This window comes from Oncorhynchus mykiss, unplaced genomic scaffold (genome assembly GCF_013265735.2).
Source record: "Oncorhynchus mykiss isolate Arlee unplaced genomic scaffold, USDA_OmykA_1.1 un_scaffold_237, whole genome shotgun sequence".
NCBI lineage: Eukaryota > Metazoa > Chordata > Actinopteri > Salmoniformes > Salmonidae > Oncorhynchus > Oncorhynchus mykiss.
This window is the reverse complement of record NW_023493702.1, coordinates 17,501-25,000: the sequence shown is the minus strand read 5'-3', so window position 1 is coordinate 25,000 and position 7,500 is coordinate 17,501.

Genomic DNA, 7,500 nt, shown 5'->3' with positions numbered 1-7,500 from the left:
TTTGGGAAAAAAGTGAATGTCACAGGATGCATAGGTTCCTGTGGATGCGAATTTTTTTTTACATTATGTAATTGTTGCCCATCACGAGAGAGGGTATGAGACGAAATTTGGGACCTCTAGCCCTTCGGGAAGTATTTTTAATCATTTTTTGAAAATTACAGAAATTGGTCGAAAAAATGACAGAGTCCCACTTTTCACAGCCGTGCACCTGGTGATTGAAAACGTGCATCTGGTAACCCAAAAATGCGGTTCTCAATGCGCTTGCCGGTGTTACAGATATACATGTCCGATAATGATGCACCCTACTACGGACCTTTTTCAATGGGGGTCGGCCTGAATTATTTATGGAAGGTATGATTACTTTTTTTTTCTCCGTGCAACTGGTGATTGAAAACGTGCACCTGGTCACCCAAAACACGGTTCTCTATGCGGTTAGCGGTGTTCCCGAGATTCATGTCCGATAATGATGCACCCTACTACGGACCTTTTCAATGGGGGCCGGTCCGAATTATTTATGGAAGGTATGATTTTTTTTTTCTCTCTCCGTGCAACTGGTGATTGAAAACGTGCATCTGGTAACCCAAAACACGGTTCTCTATGCGGTTAGCGGTGTTCCCGATATTCATGTCCGATAATGATGCACCCTACTACGGACCTTTTCAATGGGGGCCGGTCCGAATTATTTATGGAAGGTATGATTTTTTTTTTTTTTCAACACTTTTCCCCTCTTTTTCTCTCTCTGCCGGGGCCGGCCCTGGGTGCTTTATGGACGGTTTAAAACATGACTATGGATGCAAATGCTCATTTTCCTCCGTGCACCTGGTGATTGAAAACGTGCATCTGGTAACCCAAAAATTATAAAAGGGTTTTAAATACTTTTACCCGTCATTCTATTGATATAGCCCGCTAGGGGAGTGCCCCACTACGGCCCTCTCTCTGTCAGGGCCGTCCTTGGGTGCTTTTTACACACTTTAAGAAATCACGATGGATGCAGATTGCTATTAATCCTCCGTGCAACTGGTGATTGAAAACGTGCATCTGGTAACCCAAAATTTCAAATATGGTTCAAAATGAATTTAAAGGCACCCCTCTCATTGTTGCCCGCTATGGGAGCACCCCACTAAGGCCCTGTCTCGGTCGGGCCCGTCCTGAGTGCTTTATAGACACTTTAAGAAATCGCGATGGATGCAGATTGCTATTAATCCTCCGTGCAACTGGTGATTGAAAATGTGCAACTGGTGATTGAAAACGTGCACCTGGTCACCCAAAACACGGTTCTCTATGCGGTTAGCGGTGTTCCATCTATTCATGTCCGCTTATGGCGCACCCTACTACGGACCTTTAGCAATGGGGGCCGGCCCGAATTATTTATGGAAGGTCTGATGATGATTTTTTTTTTTTTTTCACCATCTCTTTCTCTCTCTGCCGGGGCCGGCCAAGAGTGCTTTATGGACGGTTTAAAACATGACTATGGATGCAAATGCTCATTTTCCTCCGTGCACCTGGTGATTGAAAACGTGCATCTGGTAACCCAAAAATTATAAAAGGGTTTTAAATACTTTTACCCGTCATTCTATTGATATAGCCCGCTAGGGGAGTGCCCCACTACGGCCCTCTCTCTGTCAGGGCCGTCCTTGGGTGCTTTTTACACACTTTAAGAAATCACGATGGATGCAGATTGCTATTAATCCTCCGTGCAACTGGTGATTGAAAACGTGCATCTGGTAACCCAAAATTTCAAATATGGTTCAAAATGAATTTAAAGGCACCCCTCTCATTGTTGCCCGCTATGGGAGCACCCCACTAAGGCCCTGTCTCGGTCGGGCCCGTCCTGAGTGCTTTATAGACACTTTAAGAAATCGCGATGGATGCAGATTGCTATTAATCCTCCGTGCAACTGGTGATTGAAAATGTGCAACTGGTGATTGAAAACGTGCACCTGGTCACCCAAAACACGGTTCTCTATGCGGTTAGCGGTGTTCCATCTATTCATGTCCGCTTATGGCGCACCCTACTACGGACCTTTAGCAATGGGGGCCGGCCCGAATTATTTATGGAAGGTCTGATGATGATTTTTTTTTTTTTTCACCATCTCTTTCTCTCTCTGCCGGGGCCGGCCAAGAGTGCTTTATGGACGGTTTAAAACATGACTATGGATGCAAATGCTCATTTTCCTCCGTGCACCTGGTGATTGAAAACGTGCATCTGGTAACCCAAAAATTATAAAAGGGTTTTAAATACTTTTACCCGTCATTCTATTGATATAGCCCGCTAGGGGAGTGCCCCACTACGGCCCTCTCTCTGTCAGGGCCGTCCTTGGGTGCTTTTTACACACTTTAAGAAATCACGATGGATGCAGATTGCTATTAATCCTCCGTGCAACTGGTGATTGAAAACGTGCATCTGGTAACCCAAAATTTCAAATATGGTTCAAAATGAATTTAAAGGCACCCCTCTCATTGTTGCCCGCTATGGGAGCACCCCACTAAGGCCCTGTCTCGGTCGGGCCCGTCCTGAGTGCTTTATAGACACTTTAAGAAATCGCGATGGATGCAGATTGCTATTAATCCTCCGTGCAACTGGTGATTGAAAATGTGCAACTGGTGATTGAAAACGTGCACCTGGTCACCCAAAACACGGTTCTCTATGCGGTTAGCGGTGTTCCATCTATTCATGTCCGCTTATGGCGCACCCTACTACGGACCTTTAGCAATGGGGGCCGGCCCGAATTATTTATGGAAGGTCTGATGATGATTTTTTTTTTTTTTTCACCATCTCTTTCTCTCTCTGCCGGGGCCGGCCAAGAGTGCTTTATGGACGGTTTAAAACATGACTATGGATGCAAATGCTCATTTTCCTCCGTGCACCTGGTGATTGAAAACGTGCATCTGGTAACCCAAAAATTATAAAAGGGTTTTAAATACTTTTACCCGTCATTCTATTGATATAGCCCGCTAGGGGAGTGCCCCACTACGGCCCTCTCTCTGTCAGGGCCGTCCTTGGGTGCTTTTTACACACTTTAAGAAATCACGATGGATGCAGATTGCTATTAATCCTCCGTGCAACTGGTGATTGAAAACGTGCATCTGGTAACCCAAAATTTCAAATATGGTTCAAAATGAATTTAAAGGCACCCCTCTCATTGTTGCCCGCTATGGGAGCACCCCACTAAGGCCCTGTCTCGGTCGGGCCCGTCCTGAGTGCTTTATAGACACTTTAAGAAATCGCGATGGATGCAGATTGCTATTAATCCTCCGTGCAACTGGTGATTGAAAATGTGCAACTGGTGATTGAAAACGTGCACCTGGTCACCCAAAACACGGTTCTCTATGCGGTTAGCGGTGTTCCATCTATTCATGTCCGCTTATGGCGCACCCTACTACGGACCTTTAGCAATGGGGGCCGGCCCGAATTATTTATGGAAGGTCTGATGATGATTTTTTTTTTTTTTTCACCATCTCTTTCTCTCTCTGCCGGGGCCGGCCAAGAGTGCTTTATGGACGGTTTAAAACATGACTATGGATGCAAATGCTCATTTTCCTCCGTGCACCTGGTGATTGAAAACGTGCATCTGGTAACCCAAAAATTATAAAAGGGTTTTAAATACTTTTACCCGTCATTCTATTGATATAGCCCGCTAGGGGAGTGCCCCACTACGGCCCTCTCTCTGTCAGGGCCGTCCTTGGGTGCTTTTTACACACTTTAAGAAATCACGATGGATGCAGATTGCTATTAATCCTCCGTGCAACTGGTGATTGAAAACGTGCATCTGGTAACCCAAAATTTCAAATATGGTTCAAAATGAATTTAAAGGCACCCCTCTCATTGTTGCCCGCTATGGGAGCACCCCACTAAGGCCCTGTCTCGGTCGGGCCCGTCCTGAGTGCTTTATAGACACTTTAAGAAATCGCGATGGATGCAGATTGCTATTAATCCTCCGTGCAACTGGTGATTGAAAATGTGCAACTGGTGATTGAAAACGTGCACCTGGTCACCCAAAACACGGTTCTCTATGCGGTTAGCGGTGTTCCATCTATTCATGTCCGCTTATGGCGCACCCTACTACGGACCTTTAGCAATGGGGGCCGGCCCGAATTATTTATGGAAGGTCTGATGATGATTTTTTTTTTTTTTCACCATCTCTTTCTCTCTCTGCCGGGGCCGGCCAAGAGTGCTTTATGGACGGTTTAAAACATGACTATGGATGCAAATGCTCATTTTCCTCCGTGCACCTGGTGATTGAAAACGTGCATCTGGTAACCCAAAAATTATAAAAGGGTTTTAAATACTTTTACCCGTCATTCTATTGATATAGCCCGCTAGGGGAGTGCCCCACTACGGCCCTCTCTCTGTCAGGGCCGTCCTTGGGTGCTTTTTACACACTTTAAGAAATCACGATGGATGCAGATTGCTATTAATCCTCCGTGCAACTGGTGATTGAAAACGTGCATCTGGTAACCCAAAATTTCAAATATGGTTCAAAATGAATTTAAAGGCACCCCTCTCATTGTTGCCCGCTATGGGAGCACCCCACTAAGGCCCTGTCTCGGTCGGGCCCGTCCTGAGTGCTTTATAGACACTTTAAGAAATCGCGATGGATGCAGATTGCTATTAATCCTCCGTGCAACTGGTGATTGAAAATGTGCAACTGGTGATTGAAAACGTGCACCTGGTCACCCAAAACACGGTTCTCTATGCGGTTAGCGGTGTTCCATCTATTCATGTCCGCTTATGGCGCACCCTACTACGGACCTTTAGCAATGGGGGCCGGCCCGAATTATTTATGGAAGGTCTGATGATGATTTTTTTTTTTTTTCACCATCTCTTTCTCTCTCTGCCGGGGCCGGCCAAGAGTGCTTTATGGACGGTTTAAAACATGACTATGGATGCAAATGCTCATTTTCCTCCGTGCACCTGGTGATTGAAAACGTGCATCTGGTAACCCAAAAATTATAAAAGGGTTTTAAATACTTTTACCCGTCATTCTATTGATATAGCCCGCTAGGGGAGTGCCCCACTACGGCCCTCTCTCTGTCAGGGCCGTCCTTGGGTGCTTTTTACACACTTTAAGAAATCACGATGGATGCAGATTGCTATTAATCCTCCGTGCAACTGGTGATTGAAAACGTGCATCTGGTAACCCAAAATTATAAAACGGTTTAAATACTTTACCGGTCCATTCTATTGATATAGCCCGCTATGGGAGCACCCCACTAAGGCCCTGTCTCGGTCGGGGCCGTCCTGCAGTGCTTTATATACAGTTTCATATATTAGCGATGGATGCAGATTGTGATTGTTTTCCAAAAGACCCGTGTGCATCTGGTAACCCAAAAATTATAAAACTGTTTTAAATCATTTTACCGGTCATTCTATTGATATAGCCCGCTAGGGGAGTACCCTACTACGGCCCTCTCTCGGTCAGGCCCGTCCTTAGGTGCTTTATATACAGTTTAAGATATTACGATGGATGCAGATTGTGATTGTTTTCCAAAGACCCGTGTGCATCTGGTAACCCAAAAATTAAAATATGGTTCAAAACCCGGGTAACACCACTCTATTTACGGACATGACAGTAGAGCTTACCCCCTGGAGCTATTGACCTCCAGGCTTGTAGGCCCTTACTCACCACCCGGGTATCACCCCTCTATTTCGGGGATGATACCAGCAGGGGACCCCCCCCACCTCCACAACCTCGCATACCAGGTGAACCAGGGCACCCACACTTAAGCACCCCTCCTCGGACATTAAAGCAGATAACCGCGCTGTTATGAACCGCGTGCACCTGGTCACCCAAATGGAACTTGTGCACCTGGTCACCCAAAAGGACCGGCGTGCACCTGGTCACCCAAAGGCCGGCGTGCACCTGGTCACCCAAAAGGACCATGTGCACCTGGTCACCCAAAGGCCGGCGTGCACCTGGTCACCCAAAAGGACCGTGTGCACCTGGTCACCCAAAGGCCGGCGTGCACCTGGTCACCCAAAGGACCATGTGCACCTGGTCACCCAAAAGGACCATGTGCACCTGGTCACCCAAAGGCCGGCGTGCACCTGGTCACCCAAAAGGACCATGTGCACCTGGTCACCCAAAGGCCGGCGTGCACCTGGTCACCCAAAGGACCATGTGCACCTGGTCACCCAAAAGGACCATGTGCACCTGGTCACCCAAAGGCCGGCGTGCACCTGGTCACCCAAAGGACCATGTGCACCTGGTCACCCAAAGGCCGGCGTGCACCTGGTCACCCAAAGGACCATGTGCACCTGGTCACCCAAAGGCCGGCGTGCACCTGGTCACCCAAAGGACCATGTGCACCTGGTCACCCAAAAGGACCATGTGCACCTGGTCACCCAAAGGCCGGCGTGCACCTGGTCACCCAAAGGACCATGTGCACCTGGTCACCCAAAGGCCGGCGTGCACCTGGTCACCCAAAGGACCATGTGCACCTGGTCACCCAAAGGCCGGCGTGCACCTGGTCACCCAAAGGACCATGTGCACCTGGTCACCCAAAAGGACCATGTGCACCTGGTCACCCAAAGGCCGGCGTGCACCTGGTCACCCAAAGGACCATGTGCACCTGGTCACCCAAAAGAACCGTGTGCACCTGGTCACCCAAAGGCCGGCGTGCACCTGGTCACCCAAAGGACCATGTGCACCTGGTCACCCAAAAGGACCATGTGCACCTGGTCACCCAAAGGCCGGCGTGCACCTGGTCACCCAAAGGACCATGTGCACCTGGTCACCCAAAAGAACCGTGTGCACCTGGTCACCCAAAGGCCGGCGTGCACCTGGTCACCCAAAGGACCATGTGCACCTGGTCACCCAAAAGGACCATGTGCACCTGGTCACCCAAAGGCCGGCGTGCACCTGGTCACCCAAAGGACCATGTGCACCTGGTCACCCAAAAGAAACCGTGTGCACCTGGTCACCCAAAGGCCGGCGTGCACCTGGTCACCCAAAGGACCATGTGCACCTGGTCACCCAAAAGAACCGTGTGCACCTGGTCACCCAAAGGCCGGCGTGCACCTGGTCACCCAAAGGACCATGTGCACCTGGTCACCCAAAAGCCGGCGTGCACCTGGTCACCCAAATGGAACTTGTGCACCTGGTCACCCAAAAGCCGGCGTGCACCTGGTCACCCAAATGGAACTTGTGCACCTGGTCACCCAAAAGCCGGCGTGCACCTGGTCACCCAAATGGAACTTGTGCACCTGGTCACCCAAAAGACCGGCGTGCACCTGGTCACCCAAAAGCCGGCGTGCACCTGGTCACCCAAATGGAACTTGTGCACCTGGTCACCCAAAAATTATAAAACTGTCCAAAATGCATTTACCGGTCATTTTATTTATATAGCCCGCTAGGGGAGTAGCCCACTACGGCCCTCTCTTGGTCGGGGCCGTGCTTAGTGCTTTATGGACACTTTAAGATATTACGATGGATGCAGATTGTGATTGTTTTGCAAAAAGACCCGTGTGCATCTGGTAACCCAAAAATTATAAAACTGT